General features: G+C 40.0%; 1 protein-coding gene across 3 annotated transcripts in view; it reads right to left on the bottom strand.

Moving 5' to 3' along the window:
• The window catches only part of rnf19a (ring finger protein 19A, RBR E3 ubiquitin protein ligase), a 70,393-nt gene extending 51,984 nt beyond the window's left edge, over window positions 1-18,409 (bottom strand). For 2 of the 3 annotated variants that reach the window (XM_080193798.1, XM_080193796.1), the window contains exon 1: window positions 18,303-18,408. The gene's annotated coding sequence lies outside the window, so the exon portion shown is untranslated. Of the gene's footprint in view, window positions 1-18,302 lie in introns of all 3 variants that reach the window. The other variant, XM_080193797.1, reaches the window with a different exon arrangement.
• Between the last annotated feature and the right edge of the window lie 39 nt (window positions 18,410-18,448).

Here is an 18,448-nt window from a genome sequence, read left to right on the forward strand (position 1 = left end):
ATTATTGAAAAGTGACTTGGGTTATCTGGGCCCACCAGTTGATTGCTACTTCATTTTTTAAAATTAATTCACTGAATAGAACATTAGATTCAAACTAATTACAAATTTAAATAATTGTGAACCAAATAAATTTGAAATCTGAAAGAGCCTCAACTCAATGGAAACTTTTGACTTATAATACCTCATGCTTTTAATAAGAGAAAATGTCTCAAGAACGTTTCTTTTGAGTAACAGTGTTCTAACTGTTGAGTTGGAAAAGTCTTCCTGCTGTTTTACCTTCCAAAGTTCAGCTTCACAAAACATTACCAGCAGTGCAGAATATTTTCCCTTTAGTAAATATATAGCAACAGAAATGCAACTAACTTCAAAAAAGTATAACAGATGGGCAGATAGAAGATAATCTTGTGGAGCCCTGGGATCCCCACAATGGAAACCTGTGTGGCATCAAATATTAACAGCCCAATTAAGTGCAAATGTTTTGCATAACTGCACTGTGACAAGTACACGTGCTAGAGGTTACCATTGACCAGAAACTTGAGTGGAATCACCAGGTATAGAGACTATAAGAGGTCAATGGTTGGGAATTCTGTGATGCACAAGTCACATCCCAATTCTCAAAGGCTGTCCACTATCTATCTACATGGCACAAGTCAGGAATGTGAAGGAATACTCTCCACTTGCCTGAATGAGTATAATTCCTACAGTACGCAAGAAATTTGACATTATCTAGGATAAAGTAGCTTGCTTGACCAGCACTCCATTTACCACCGATGCAGAGTGGCAGCAGTGTATATCACTGATATGCCACATTGCAGCAACTCACTAACAATCCAACAACACTTTCCAAACCTGAGACCTCAACCATGTTGAAGAAAAGGGGCAGCAGGTGCATGGGAACACAATGATCTGCAAGGTCCTCTTCAAGCCACACACTATCCTGACTTGGAAGTGACTATAGCCCTTTGCAGTCACTGGATCCTATTCCTGGAACTCCCTTCCCAATAGCACTGTGGTACATCGATATAAAGGAGCAGCAGCATTTCAAGATGACAACTCACCAACAGCCTCTGAAAAGCAATGAAAGATGAGCAACAAATGCTGGCCTTGCCAACAATACTTACTGTTTATTGGGAAGTAAAGATGTAAGAAAAATTATACTTACATCTATCTCAAAACAAAATTCAAGTCATTAAAAGCAACCCAATGCATTCAGCCAAGGTATTCAAATCCTAAATCACAACACAATGACTCTAGTGACTGGAAAATATTCAGATATTTTATCTATAAAACTAAATCGTCTGTTCATTCCCACTTTTGGCCTGACAGGTAAGAACAGCCACATAGTTAAGGTACTGAAGTGCATCCAAGGAAAGGGTAGGCTTTGGGGGAATAAGCCAGGGAAACAAAGAACTTTCATGTCTATAAATAATTGCGGATTTTTTGGGAAATCACAAGTTAGCATTACATACTCTATATTGCTCCTAAGGCCAATGGAAAGTAAGTTGGGAATTATGTTTAAGTGGAGAGGAGCGAGACAATTTTGATCAATAGTTTGCGTGTAACTGAAAGCAATTTTATCTGGAACAAGAAACAGTCCTGACTGACCTTTACTACCTAACAGTCATTAACCTCAAAAAAAAATTGCTCAAAAAAACCTTGCATTTTAGACAATGTCACAAATGTATTTTTCATATTCACATCAGCCTGCCTAAACACTCAGCTTAAGAACATTTATTCATTATGGAAAAAAGGCCAATAAGCACAAAAATACATTTTCCCTGAATTGGTAAGTTATTAAAAGTTCAATTATATTTTTTGAGGAGGAAATGGCATCACTAAAGTTGAGTTACTGTGCAAGAATATTGAGATTTACCATCTGCTGCAACACTGGTGCCAAGCAAATTTATAGTCGCTGACTAAGCGAACATACTGAGCCCACACAAGACCATTTAAAAAGCAATGACATTTTTGTTACATCTATATTGTTAGTGCACACCAAACTAATGGCTACATTATTTTGTTAATCTGTTATGACAGACGAGGAAGATATGCATCCTGTCTTTGCTGGGGGTGTGAAAGTAGTTGCCTACAGTACATATTCAAGGAGACCCCAACTAAGGACTTTGCCCGAACTGGCAATAAGGAAAAATTGAGTGACAACTTTGGATATTGCAACGAGAGCTGGTAGAAGAATACACATCTTTCAGGCTTCCGTGGAGTCCACATACTCCCAAATATTTATTCAAGGTGCAAGGGTAGAAGTATAACTCATGATTTAGAGAAGGACCAGGGAAATAGCAGTAGAACTTGCTTTCAATAAAAGCTGAAATTTTCTTTCCAATTTGGTTCCAAAATGAATGGTGTAACCTTACAATCAACAGGAAATGGTTGAATGTTCATTAGGAATAAAAAATAAAGGGTCACCTTAATTTATGTGCAGAAATGTTAAATAGAAAGAGTCTAGAATAAATCTATGTCACATCGAGCCTTCCACAAACCCTGTTCCCAATCACACCTCTACTCAGCTGTCCTTCTAGACCTCCCTCCCCCAATTCTATATTACCATTTCAGAATGCCCATTACTCTTCTTGTCGAATCAAACTCTCAGCCTCCATCAGGCTGAACTCCAGAAGGGAGTTATCTGCAAGACTTCTTTATAGGGGCACACATTTCAAGTTGCATTTTGAGTACACAATAAAACAGCAACATATATCCGTTGCTTGCAATAATAATGTGCCAGAGTAAATAAGTGCCCTCAATCAGCCAAACATTTGGCCTTGCAAAATTTTGAGATCTCATGCTTGTAGCAGACTTCTGAGCTCTTCCCATAAAAATCTATTTTGTTTCAGTTTCAAGGCAGGGAAATTATTTAATTATCATTCAAAAAAGGTGCAATTTGAGAAAATTGTGCACAACCTGGGCAAGAGAAATAGATAGGAATTATTTTGTTCACTGGGTATTTTTCACTAAAGTCCTTCACCTTTTGCCAAGTTACACTTTTCACTGGCACCAAGCAGTCTCCAGCAACTCATTCAAGTGGCTGTTGCACATCTTTGAATCTAAACAGCAAACCATCGGGAAATTGCCACTGTGTGGGTGTCTGTTTGGGGCAAGTGGGGTAGAAATATTGCTACAGCTGATTGGATCTTAACCAGACATACAACAAGCACAATTCTAGCAGGGTCAGTGTTGAGGATCTGAAGCTTCTCTACAAATGTAATTGTTTGCTACAACCCTCTAATCAGCAAAACCAACAAATGCAGTATGGAGGTGGGACTACCTGGAATTATAGTTATCCTTCCCTTTGCATTTCCAATTAATGACTCAATTTATTGGTATAGAACAGAAAATAATAAAATGAAGGTAGTGAAGTTCAAATGGCCACCAAGGCTTGGGTTTAAACTCTGTCCTTAGTTAAAAATTTAGGAAACAAAAACTAAATTTCACAATGTTCATTCATTTTGCCCCTCCTTGCGTCACAAAATACTATGATATTGGGCAATTCTTCATTGTAAACCAATGCTGAAAATATGCTAACGGCTTAAACTTCCTCACATGTATGACCAGACAACACTACTTCATGCTGCAATTTTATTTTGCAGTCTGTCTCTTAAAAAGTGACTATTTTTGAGCTAGAGCAACCAATCAGCATTTTGCAAAAAAATTATTCCTTTTCCTCCTGTTCTGAGGCATTTCAGGCCAGGAGAAATTGAAAATCAAACAAGCATGATTTAACTTGGCAATACTTTGTACCTAGCAACTGACCACAGCACAAAGTATCACTGCTGAAATGTGAAACATCAATCTGAATAAATAACTGTTCTGTTTCTTGTGTTGCTAATTGATTAAAAAACTTGAAGTATCCAGCGCATTCATGAAAGATAGTGAAAAATACTGATGATAACTGAAGGTTGCACAGAAATACTAGGTCTTGAAACAATAGTTACACCAGGTGGATAGCTGTTACTCAGTGTACAAAACGTCCTGTTAAGTCGAGGAAATGTGACAAGTGCTGGCACAAAAACACACTTTTCCCAGAACAGTTAGAGTATTTTTTTAATGTCAGGTTTGCAGTAAACATTTTTTGTAACCGGTTGCTCACCATTCAGCTCAAGTTTATTTCGCGTTCAATTAAATAATGGTTGACCTATAGCTCAACTCCATTTAGCCACCTTCTTCCAAATACTTTGATACCTGTGTCTACCAATTACAATTGACCCAGAATGCACAGATTTTGGAGCACATCCAAATTTCCACTACTTTGCGTGAAAAGATGTTTCATGATTTTACTCCCGAATGGTGCATCTCCAAGATTAATATCCTTGTGTGCATTTACTAACTGGGGAAATAGTTTCTCTTTATTTACCATACCGAACACCCTTTACAAGCAGCACAATTTGATCTCCCCTCAACATTCTAAACTTGATTCTTCCACAAGAACTTCCTTGATTGGAGCTACACAAGGTTTACAATGAAATTAATACAGAGTATTAAGAGTACTGTAACAGGAAAAAGCCCTCAAGGCCATCCAGCTCAAAATCTTCCTGGTTATATTTCAGGATGTGAACTGATTACTTGCCTCTTTCTGTCAAAATTTCCCCCTTCACCTTGACTGGGTCTAGGTACCATCTAATAAATGAGCCAAGCTGCCATTATTCAGAAGTGAATGCCAATGGGTTAGTGAGGCACAAAGGGTTCCGAAATTAATGCACTCATCCAATTTCCACACATGCATTTTCAGTACAAAATAATCAGTAGAATTAACCTTGCCCCTCTCTCCACAGTACCCCAGCTCCCACAAAAGCCCAGAGACAGCAAACATTCTCATCACCAATTGGTTATTTTAGCAGAGACCAGACATTGAACCTGCAACCGTCCCCATGTGGTTCAGCTGCTGACTGGCCTGACAATGTTCAATCTTGGTTCTAACTCAAAGCACTTTATTTGCCAAATCAGAAATGAACAGAAGACATCTGTATATGGTTCACTTCTGTTTCACTGTGATCCTGCAAGAGCATCCATGTATAAACATAATATTCTTTTAACTCTTTCTCAAGAGGATTCACCCCCTCCACAACTTTCTGGCATACTTGTTCACAAAGTTATTCCCCCACTGCACTGAGTACAATTCACCAAAGATCCTTAGGCAGCACCTTCCATCTAGAAGGACAAGAACATAAGAACATAAGAACATAAGAAATAGGAGCAGGAGTAGGCCATCTAGCCCTTCGAGCCTGCCCCGCCATTCAATAAGATCATGGCTGATCTGTTGTGGCTCAGTTCCACTTTCCCACCCTCTCCCCATAACCCTTAATCCCCTCTCTTATCAAGAACCCATCAACCCGCTTCTTAAAAATATTTAGCGAGGCAGCCTCCACCACTTCAACGGGCAGAGAATTCCAGAGATTCACCACCCTTTGAGTGAAGAAGTTCCTCCTCAACTCCGTTTTAAACCGCCTCCCCTTTATCTTGAGGCTGTGCCCCCTAGTCCTACTGTCTTTTTTGAGCGGGAAGAGTCTCTCCACCTCTATCCTATCCATCCCATTCATCATCTTATACGTCTCAATGAGATCTCCCCTCATTCTTCTAAACTCTAACGAGTACAAGCCTAGTTTATTCAGCCTCTCCTCATAGCTCAATCCCCTCAACTCCGGTATCAGCCTAGTAAACCTCCTCTGCACTCCCTCCAGGACCAAAATATCCTTGCGCAGGTGCGGCGCCCAAAACTGCACACAGTACTCCAGCTGCGGCCTCACCAATGCCCTATACAGCTGCAGCAAGACCTCCCTACTTTTATATTCAATCCCCCTCGCTATGAAGGCCAGCATCCCATTCGCCTTCCTGACCACCTGCTGCACCTGCAAGCTGGGTTTTTGCGACTCATGCACAAGGACCCCGAGGTCCCTCTGCACCGTCGCCTGCTGCAGTTTTTCGCCACGTAAGTAATAGTCCTTCCTACCATTCTTCCTACCAAAGTGGACCACCTCACACTTGCCAACATTAAATTCCATTTGCCATTTCCTGGCCCATTCGCCCAGCCTATCTAGATCCTTCTGCAGACTCTCCACACCCTCCGCACAATTTGCCTTTCCCCCAATCTTGGTGTCATCAGCAAATTTCGACACCCTGCACTCGGTTCCCTCCTCCAGATCATCTATATAAATGGTAAATAGCTGAGGCCCCAGCACCGACCCCTGGGGCACCCCACTAGTCACCAACCGCCAATCCGAATAGCACCCATTGACCCCCACTCTCTGCCTCCTATTTGACAACCAATCCTCTATCCACGCTAACACCCTACCCCCAACTCCATGTCCCCTGACCTTCTGCAATAACCTCTTGTGAGGTACCTTGTCAAACGCCTTCTGAAAATCCAGAAAGACCACATCCACCGGCTCTCCTCTATCCGCTGCCCTAGACACATCCTCATAGAACTCCAGTAAATTTGTCAGACACGACTTCCCTTTAATGAAACCGTGTTGCGTCCGCCCTATCAAGCAATTCCCTTCAAGATGCCTCGCAATTTCCTCCTTAATGACGGATTCTAACATTTTACCTACCACAGACGTTAAACTAACCGGCCTATAATTCCCCGCCTTTTGCCTGGCACCCTTCTTAAACAACGGCGTAACATTAGCCGTTTTCCAATCTTCCGGCACTTCCCCGGAATCCAGTGACGTCTGGAAAATAACCACCAAGGCATCCACTATCACCTCCGCCATTTCTTTCAGAACCCTCGGATGCATTCCATCCGGTCCTAGGGACTTGTCCACAATCAGCCCCTCCAGTCTGTCGAGCACCACCTCTCTAGTAACAGTAATGTCATTAAGACCCTCCATTCCTACCACCTTTCCATCAGGGGAGGAGATAAATGGGGAGACCACCACCTGCAAATCCCTCTCAAGCCATTCACCATCTTTACAAAGGAACAGCAACATATTTCCAAGTTGTCAGTCAAAATCCTGGAATTCCCTTCCTAACAGCACGTGGGCCAACCCATGCTGCCACCCAGTGATTTATTGATGAGACTAGCTTCTGGAAGTAGGTGCATTACATTTTTTTTTGTTAAGTCCACATGTTCTGTTTTTGTTTTTTTGGGGGGCTTCAGCAGTTGCACATTGGGTATTTAGTACAGTTACTGGACGTTGTGAAAATATGCTCTGAGGCGTAGGTCATAAAATTGCTTAAACTGTACAAGTGTACACTTAGCATTGGTCTTTTCAGAAAATCAAATCATAATGTTTGGTATGCTGAAAGAATTGCTAATTCCAAAATGTCCTGAAGTCCTTGATTAAGGTTTCTGGTGGAAAAAAGGGGACATAGCTTTAAATTGAGGGGTGGTAATTATAGGACGGATGTCAGAGGTAGGTTCTTTACTCAAAGAGTGTGGAATGCCCTGCCTGCAGCAGTTGTGGACTCGCCAACTTTAAGGGCGTTCAAATGGTCAGTGGATAGGCATATGGATAACATTGGAATAAGTTAGAGGGTCATTAGATTCATTCCACTGGTCGGCGCAACATCGAGGGCCGAAGGGCCTGTACTGCGTTGTAATGTTCTATGTTCTATGAACATGGACTGCAGTGATTCAAGAAGGCAGATCGCTACCACCTTCAAGGGCAACTAGGGATGGGAAATAATTGCTGGCCAGTCAGTGACCCCCTATCCCATGAAAGAATAAAAGTGTTCAGTTATTGCATTTTTTCTAGTCTAATTATGATGACACAGGGCATGACAAGTTGCATACATGCATAACTGGTTCTGTGGTGTGCATTCGATGGAATTTTAAAACCAACTGCAAAAGAGAGTACTTCCACGTCCATAGATCTATTAATAAAGCAAGCCTTGGTAGAAGCAAACATTCTTTTCCGAGAATGTAGCTTGACACGACACATTGTAATTAATTAAATTTAACCACAAATTGAATGAGTGGTGGTAAGAAATATTTAATTAAGTTGTGAGAGAGCATTGTAGTTACGTAACGAATTCTGAGAAAAAGCTTCTAACTAACCACTCTTGTCACTTCATAACCTTGTAGACTTCTCAGGTCGCCTCTCAACCTCTGTTGTTCCAGTGAGAACAAACCAAGTTCTCCAACTCCTCCTCATAGCTATGTCCTACGTACCAGACAACACCCTGGTAAATCTTTTTAGTACCCTCACCAAAGCCACCACATCCTTCTGGTAGCGTGGTGCTATATTCAAGTGTGACCCAACTAATGTTCTATAAAGCAGCAATGAATTGCCAATTTTCAAACTCAATGCCCTGGCCAATGAAAGCAAACATGCCTTATGCCTCCTTGACTACCTTCTCAAGGTGTGTTGTCACTTTGTGGCCTGTATGCCTGTACACACACATCCCACTGTTTATCAATTCTCTGAAGGGTTCTGCCATTTACTGTACATTTCCCATATATATTAGACTTTCCAAATTGCAATACTTCACACTTGCCCGGATTAAACTCCATCTGCCATCTCTCCGCCCAAGTCTCCAACCAATATCCTCTGACAAGTCTTCATCGCTATCTGCAATTCCACCAACCTTTGTGTCATCCGCAAACTTATTAATCAAACCAGTTACATTTTACAAACAGCAAAGTCCCAGCTTGAGGAATGCCACTAGTCACAACCTCCATTCAGAAATGCACCCATCCACTCCTACCCTGTCTTCTATGAGAGCCAGTTCTGTATCCATTTGCCAGCTCACCTCTGATCCCATGTGACTTTACTTTCTGTACCCCCTGCCTGCTCTCCCTGGCTGTGTTCTCTAGTCCCCTTCAGTTAATTCACCTTTGCCTTGGTTCCCACCTCACTGCTAAATTAGTTTAAATCCTCCTGTGTGACACTAGCAAATCTCCCAACCAGAATATTTATACCTCATCAGTTTAGGTGCAACCTGTCCTTCTTCTACAGATCCCACTTGCCCTGGAAGAGATCCCAATGGTCCAGATATCTCAAACTCTCCCTCATACACCAGCTGTTTAGCCACGAGTTGAGCTGAACTATCTTCCTATTTCTAGCCTCACTGACACATGGCACTGAGAAAGCCTGAGATTGCAACCCTAAAGATTCTGTGATTCAATGAATTCATAAATGGTGGCAAACTGCTGAAAATTCAAAGAAATCCAAAGTTTTAATGAACATGATACCCCACATATCCAACCAATTTACAGCAACAATCAGCAAAGCCAATGAATGCTGAAAAATATAATCAAGACAATCAAATGCAAACAGAAAAGCTAACTAGATACACAAGCTATACTAATCAGATCACACTAGTGCTGCATTCCCTTGTGGATCATTGAAACAAAGTGAAAAAATGGGAAATCGTGAAAATCAGAGTAAACTATGAGTTCAAACTAGTAAAAGGCATGTTTATGACTGAAGGAAATTAATCTTCATATAAACAGTTGGAATGAGATAAAAACAGCAGTAGAGGCAAAACCTCAAATCACTTAGAAATCAACAGTGGATGCCATAACAAGGAAATTTTGGACCACTGACTGGAGGATGGGTTAAATGGTCTTCTGCATGAATAATATATTAACATTCATTTCCAATGTTAATACTATTCTTAATTCTCTCATGGGATGTGAGCATCACTGGCTATGCCAGCATTTATTGCCTATTTCTAATTTGCATTTAGAAGGTAATGTGAGCCCCCTTCTTGAACTACTACAGTCCAAATGGTGTAAATATACCCACAGTACTCAACATGGAGGAGAGCGTCAGGATTTTGACCAGCGACAGTGAAGGAACGACGATATAGTTTCAAAATCAAAGTTGTGGGGAGCTTGGAAGGAAACCTCTAAGTGACAACAATACCATGCACCCGCTGCTTGGCTAAGACTACAGAAGGGTTATCAAGTATGTATTTCGGTAACAACTTCAAAGCTCTGCAAAACAGCAGTAAAAAAAAAAATCAGGTAGTGACTCAAACTGTAACTAAAATGTGGTTGAATAGTAATAATAGACTTTGCATACATGATACCAGGAAACTGGACAGCAAGGCAACCAAAAGATGAGATGCAATGCATGCCTAACAGTACAAGCAGCCTCCTACTATTAACAGCTGATTTTAATAATCTAAAACCACTGGATTCAGATAAGCTTTACTCTTGTGGTGTATGACATCAGCTAAATCCCTTGTATAACCACCCAAACCAACTACTATTCAATTTGAAACACATGTAAAAAGGTACAGTGAACTGTCAAAACTGTTTAATTGTCATCAACAGCAAAGTAAAGATTGAGGCATATCATGAGAGCCTGAACAAGGATGTTGCTGCACATGTGGCAAACTCAATACATCTGAATATATTAAATTTAGGAAAAAACAAATTTAAAATAATTTTATATTCCACGCACACTTTTCAATATTTCTACCTTCTGCCTGTGGCTAAGGTATGTCTACCATAGAAGAGATCCTGCAGTTGTGAAATCAAAACCCACACTTCTTAAGAATCTTTAATGCTACCCTTTCAGACAGGCTCTTCACCCAGATATTCATTGCTCTGTACACCGCCAGCAACTTTCCCATCTCCCAACCTGTATATCTCAGTATAATGCAGGAGGGGAGGAAAATGCTCAGTGATCAGACTGATTAACAGCAAATTGCAAAACTTAATGGCATGCTTTCTCTTGTTAGAAAAATAGAAAAACGAGAATCAGAAATAAATGTAACTGTTGGAAATACAAAATCAATACCCAGAAAAATAGTGTAGATCATTAAGGACTTATCCCATTTTAAAACTTTTGCAGAGCTTAGATTTCACGGCTACCAAATTCCTTATATAAAAAGTCTGCAATGGCATGAGGCAGAAGGTAAAAATATTCTCAAAACACAAATCTCACAGTAAGACCAGATAACTCAAGAAACACCCTTCTACATCTCTGTAGATGTTATAAATGTGCTAGTTAACATCACATACTTGCGCTTATAGTGGAAAGCATTCAAGAATATTTTCCTACTGCTGACATTCCTTGCAATTGAGGGACAGGAGAGCGATTGACTCCCTGCCCTTGTTTGGAAGCCTCTCGCCTTCATCAATTTGACTTACAAAATTGCCAACAGCACAAGTTTCACATGCTCAAGTCAGAGCCCCCACAAACCGTGGTAGTACATGCAAGGCCACCAAACTACTTCACAGCTGTTTTTAAAACATAAATCGTCACGAGTCGCGAGAAGCCTGGGGAGAAAAAAATACACTGATGACTGAACAATTCACAAGTTAAAGCAAGTTACAGCATGATAAGTATCTGTTGTTCTGTCCTACGTGCGGCAAATTGACAATATATAGCAATCCATTAAAAATTATATACTTTTCTCAATGATGGAATTTGAAAGAATTTTGTCGTTAAATTGACCCAAAAATGTATGAAATTAATTTCTCTAACGGAACAACATAATTTGATTTAACATTTTAAGAACACTGATTTGAAAAAGGATAAAATGATTTTTTTTTCCCCAAACACAGGCAATCAGTTGATAGTAATGACAATAATAGCATAGCTTCTTGGTAATTAGCAAAGCAATAAACAAATCACAGTAAATTATGAGTGCACAAATGCAAAAACACCAGGCTGAAGCACTGCAACCAACTTCAGATGGAAGTACCAAGCGAAAGGTTTATCTCAATCCCCACAGAAGCCAGTCTGCAGCAAATTCACTTCACCAGTTATCAAATGCCTGAATGTACCAGATACAGCAAAGGATGCAGGTTCCAACAACAACAGATGCCACCCATAGTACTATCAAGCGGCATTTGTACTCACCATAACCTGCTCACCTGAACTAAAGCTCTATCAAGGCCCCACATCTCCAGACCTCATTACACAAACTTGGTCAGAACATGGACAAAGAGAGAGAGCGGAACTCTGGGTATGAAGTGAGTGACTACCATTGCCATTAAGAGAATTTTTTTTTTTAACCAAGTGTGATGTCAAAGAGTCCTAAAAATTGGAAGTCAAGTGAATCAGGAGAAAAAAAAACTCTCCACTGGCTGAAATGATGCCTTCCAGCACAAAAATAAACAGCTGGTTGCTGGAGACCAATCATCTCATAAGTCAGTGTCCTAGGTCCAACCATCTTCAGCTGCTTCATCACTGAACCTCTCTCCAGCATAAGGCTGTGTAGGAATGTTTGCAAATGACCATAATATTCAATCTCATTTGCAATTCCTCACATAATTAAGCAGAAGGTCTGTGTGCATCAAGACCTAAACAACATTTATGTGTTGGATTGCTAAGTAGTGTCCTTCTCACCACTAGTTCTGGGCAATAACCATTTTCAACAAGAGTGTGCAACTACTTACTGAACATTCAATGATATTACTATCACCGAATTCCTTCACTGGCAACATCCTTGAAGACAGGGTGGAGACACAATTGACCAGGAGAAACTTAACTGCATCTATTACAAGGGGTCAGAAAGTGGGCATTCTGCACCAAGAGGCACATCTGACTCCCCAAAGTCTTTCCATAATCCACAAAGACACAAATTCAGCAGTGTGTTGGAGTACATTCCAAGTTGCCTGAAGTGCAACTTTAACAGTGAAGCAGCTTGGCAACTTCCAGAAAAAAAAAGCATACTGCTTGAACAGTACAGGAAATTTATTCCAAAACAGACTAAAGTGCTCAATCATGGGCCCCAAGATCTTTTCTGGTTGATGGGAATAAACCAATTTTTCTCTTATTAAATGTGGGCATTCTTAAACAGACCTTGACTTACAGAAACAGGTTGAAGGCTCTATCACTGATTTTCATTTCTTCCTTCTGAGCTGTAACAACTTAGAAAGTGTACTTGTTGGTGTCTTCTGGGTTTGCACAAGGTTAAGTAAAGGATTTAGAACTCTGCACTACAGGTAATTTTCCCATATTTCCTCTTTGCCCCTAGATATACTGCATCAAGTCACCCAGGCTCTTTCAACAGCACTTTCCAAACTCGCAACCTCTACCACCAAGAAGGACAAGAGTAGTAGACACATGGGAATGCCACCACCTGCAAGTTCCCCTCCAAGCCACACAACACCCTGTACTTGCAACTATATCACAGCTCCTTCACTTGCTGGGTCAAAATCCTGGGGAACTCCGTCCCCAACATCATTGTGGTTTTACTTACACTGCATGGATGGGAGCAGTTCAAGGCTCACCACCAATCTCTCAAGGGCAATTAAGGATGGACAACAAATGCTGGTCTAGCCATCGAAGCCCAAATCCTGTGAAATAATTTTTAAAAAACTGTACAGCAGGTCATTTCCTATTGAAAAAGCAACAAACGTTCATGTTTTGGGTGGGGCTATGCATCAGAGCTCAAACTAAAACATGCTGTTGTGAGGATCAACAAAAGCAATTTCCTTAGCTACTCCTACTTATGGGTAGCAACAAGCTGGAGCTGACTTGTGAATTCAGTCAGCAGTTTCCACTTTTTGCTGACTTCCTGCCACAAACAACTCAAGTTCAACACTTTCCACACAAACTCCAGGATTCTGTTTCTAAGGTTAATAGCACTCAAAACAACCCGGTGCAATTTTCCATAATGTTTTAAGTTTTATGATTAGTTATTCACAAGAGCAAATACATAGAAGTTAGGATTTCACGCTTGATATCACGTAGCTTTTTGAAATTTAAAAATCTAGTAAAAAAATTCAACTCTTTTGCACCAATTATACCAATTAAACAGTTGATGCCAGATAGACAACTATGATATTCTTCAACATATATATTTCTATCAAATCAAAGAATTCTTAGTGCAGGAGGCAACCATTCAGCCCATTGTTGTAGGTACAGGCTCAATCCACCCCCCCTCCTTCCCCTGACATGAAGGGACAATTTAGCATGGCCAATCAACATAACCTGTATATCTTTGGAAATAGTATACAAATTCTTGGCAATGGTTATAGTTATGGATAATTAATTAGCAGGTTTATTGAAGGACACTTTCATTTAAAACAGAAGAATCCTCCTACAATAAAACATTTACAGAACATATTCTTATACAAGCAACGTCCTTATAAATGCAGTGTCAGGCCTTCAAGATTTATGTATGATTTGATTACTCTCCTTGCTGGAAGCTGAAACCAATAGCACCCTTTTGATTAAACTGTAGGAAAGCTGGATAGTAAAAAATAGCAGACAGATCTACATTAAATTTATATAGTGCATTACCCATGTACCACATCATCCATATGATTTCAATGTGCAATCTACACGCTACTGTTTTGCATTTCTCTAATGCAAAATTTGAAAATTAAAGTTAAAAAGGCTCCATCAAATCAAAAAGGAGTATCAAAAGTATTCAGAATGAGGACCTTTCCCTCAAATGTCAGGGAAATAGTGTCTCTAGGACCTCAAGAAAAGCAACCTATAAAAATGAGTAAATCTGCACACAGAATTGTTACAGCGCCATTTGGTCCACCGTGTCTGTATTGGCGCTCCAAACGAGTACCATGACTTAGTGCCATTCCTCCCATACTCTTACACATTTTTATTAAAATAATCAAACACCCTTGAATACCTCAATTGAACCTCCCTCTATTCAAATAATCTAATGCCCTCTTAAATAGAAATGCCTTGATTTAACCAGCCTCCATCACACTTCCAGGAAGTGCATTCTGGACCCAAACTACTCACTGCATGGAAAAGTTTTTTCTCATGTCACATTTGCTTCTTTTACAAATCCCTGTAAATCACAAAGAGTTACTACCCATGCTACATCCAACAGGATGTGGCTTAGAAAAAAACCTGCAGGGATGCAAACCAGCACAGAATCATTAAAAATTGCATTGCTTTCAGCATTTTACTTGTGCATCCTTTTAGCCAAAAAAAGGACCTAATATTTTCTGTGTAAACATCACTAAACTAAGTAATAAATCATGACCAAGATTTTACAGAAGGTGTCAGATGATGATCTTATTGAACGGCTTTCTCACCCAAGAGAGGCCTAACACCTCAAAAGGATCCCCACTCATCAGCAAACATATCTACAGAGATTTTAACCCATTAAGCAGAACTAAACAAAATTTATTCCTGTTGATTCACAGTAAATTGTCATATGTAGTTGCAAATCTTGTTATACAATTATTGTTTGGCTTAGACATAAGGGGTGGCTACTTATTTGTAGTGCTGCATGGCATGTATGCCTACAAAAATTAAGCAAGCAAAGAAACAAAAGCAAAATTGAGAATGAAGGGACCAATTGGGATAAGTTCCTGACTACAAATGAAGAAACATATCAAGAGGCAATTAGTTTCCCCGGTTTCAACTTTCTCCAGAACTGACTGAAAATAAGACGGTTATCATTTGCAACTGTTTTTGGCAGATTACTATAAAGTTTTACAGATGTTAGAGGTGCTGAAATATTTGTACCATCAATGGTGCTACTGTAACACCATGAACACCCTCACTTGCCAAATGTTTAAGGCAGCTAACAAACACTGCAGTTTACAGTCTACGGTAAACAAGGACATATTTTTGTATGAAGCACATCAGTCTCACCCTCATCCACTCCTGCCTCTGCTCTCAATTATAATTTTTCATGCACAGGAGCTTGTATAATTATAGAAATTATAATTGCAGTGCAGAGAACACACCCAATTGCCTTGCACTGACATGCATTTCTCATAGCTTTACTGATGCAAGAACCTGAACTGACATCTCAGATTATGTTGGAAAAATTACATTAAAACCATTTAAGTACTAAATACCAAATTTATGTTACCTTGTTCAATGACAAAGTCAACTTTCTAACTTGAGTAGCAAAGAAATACATTTCTTTAACCTGTCATATACTTCTCAATTGGTCCCTTCATTGTCAATTTTGCTTTTGTTTCTTTGCTTGCTTAATTTTCGTAGGCATGCATGCATGCCATGCAATACTACAAATAGCCACCCCTTATGTCTAAGCCAAACAATAATTGACTAAGATATACAACTATATCAGACCACAATAGTCAAATCTAAAATCTAATTCTGCCCTTACTTTTGCAATTCCTGCAGCATCAGAAAGCAATAATCAGAATAGAAACAAGGACTAACTTTTACCTCCCATTACTTCAAGCAATATGTCCAACTGAATGCCTTACTGCTCTTAAGATTAGCACAGACCCAGATGTCAAACTTGAGACCTGTATTAAACTGACCTTTCTCTACACCCTAGCTTTGACTGTAACACTATATTCTGCACCCTCCTTTCCTTCTCCCCTCTGTAATCTATGAACGGCTTGTTGTGTATGTATAGTGCTCAAGGAACAACACTTTTCAGGGCTTCCCAATACATGTGACAATAATAAAATCAAATTAAATGGTTGGAGTACTAGTCAATTTACAAATTTACTCAAACTTCATCCACTCAATGTCTTCAAAAATCATACAATGCTAATACATCAAGACTTTTTTCCCTCAAGTGTCGAGACCACAAGCATGCATCTTTAAAGAGGAAACTAGTAAATAGCCTAGCATTGTCTACACAAGATATTCGATGCATTACTTACAAACATGACAGCATCGCACCAGAAGAGCTGACATAATATTGATTTTACTGAGCTGATTTTTCCTTTCTACAATATTTTGCAACCAAAGGATACGATGTTTGACTTTGCTGTGCAATGCTTTTTTGCATATCTGAAAACTAGCAAAAATAAATGTTTGTGACTGTTGCCATAAAAATTATACTCAGTAACGAAAAAAGATAAAAGCAAAAAGTCTGTACCTATCTGGAAAATATTGTCCAACACAAAAAAAAACTTGAGTCCACATTTTGCATAGAATTGCAGCCGCCTTAAAAATAACCAAACAGCTAGGAGAAGTATGATAGGAAGTTTGAAATCTCCATTCCAGACATCTGGATTAGCTATTAGAAAAACTCTTCCACTTCTAGAATCCAACACAGATCCTCCCCCACAAATGTGTGTAATACTTCATAACCCACTGCCAAATCCTTTAGACGTGCATGCGTCTTTTAGCGTCAGTGCCACATCCTCTTTGGTGTTGACTTAATGCCAAAAATGCAGTATACAACATGCAGATCTACATCACTGATCAAATTTGCATTGCAGAAAATTATCTGGAAGTGGAATAATAGTGGTATGAAACCCAGCCAAAATAATAAGATTTAAAAGTAAAAATGGTTCTTCATTCTTTAAAGACTGAAATTACTTAACCTGTTACTTTAGTCATTAAAATCACATCAGCAGCAGTCAGGGACTGTTCGAGTCTTTGCATATACATAACTCTGACTTCTACCACTGTGATGCAAGTAATCACCAGAAACTCCAGTTACACGGTGATTAAAATGCATCCAGTCATGTTATTTCATACAGTATGAAAAGGTGAAAGAAGCCACATTATTTGGAACTGTACATTTCTTGGAAGAGATTTAAACTATTGCAACACAAGGGTAGATCATCAGTTAAGTTTGTACCTCTATACCCAAGACTCCGACACAAAATTACATTTTTGTGAACATTCAGCAAGTTGGGCATATTGACTTTATTAAAGTAGAATGCAAACTTAGAACAATCGCACACGGCTACCTTTACGTTAGGTCAAGTGCACTTTCCCCCTTCTAAACCTTCAGCTTCAGAATCATTATCAGAATACATATTGTACGTGATTTCGCATTAAAAAAAAAATCACTCCCACGACACACTGAACTCGCCTTTAAAATTAAACCATGTGATTTAAAAGGGCATTCACGGATTGCCAGAAGCAACAATGCATTGGCGGAAAATGTAAACACTACGTGAACTTCGCCCCTTATTCGTTTTTCATTTTGCTACCAAAACTTTTCTGAGTTTGAAGGAGGGATTGCAATAACACATCTTACGTTTCAGGTGCTATAAACATTTGAAATAAGCATCTTCACCCACAAGAAGTTCACCAATAGAGGAGCATAGCCCCAGGAATATCCCATGATTTATCCCTTCCAACATCTGTTTTTACTTTATCCATCGTTAACAGTAATACAAGAGTAGGCAGCAAAGAGAAAAAAGATTTCGAGGCTGCAGCCCCAGCCTGTGAAGAAATGGGGGGGCGGGTGGAACGGAGGGGCTGTCGGGGGAAGGGAGAGTGTTTGCACCCAAGAGTCGTAGCCCGGGTGCGAGTATTCTCGGGCACCCGGACTGTAATCAGCCGGACACCAACCCAACGCCCTCAGCGCCCACCCTGCGGGGCAAGGGATGGATCGGGTAAAAAAATTAGAAACCCAGACACAGGCCACAGAGCTCACATCAACCCTTTCCCGCTCACCTCAATCTATATTTAACACGCTTTTCCACCACCCGCTCCCACACACATACATTCACCCACCAAATTGTCGCCTCCGATACTCCAGAACAGGAGCTACTGTTGTTGCCGCCACCGTCCGTCCACCGCCTCACGACTTCCCTAAATTCCTTCCCCACCACACTCCCCCGCCTTGCAAACCAAGTCCCTCAGCGCTCCGGCCCCGCCCA

The sequence above is a fragment of the Carcharhinus amblyrhynchos genome, chromosome 8 (genome assembly GCF_965287045.1).
Source record: "Carcharhinus amblyrhynchos chromosome 8, sCarAmb.v2.hapA, whole genome shotgun sequence".
NCBI classification, from domain to species: Eukaryota; Metazoa; Chordata; class Chondrichthyes; order Carcharhiniformes; family Carcharhinidae; genus Carcharhinus; species Carcharhinus amblyrhynchos.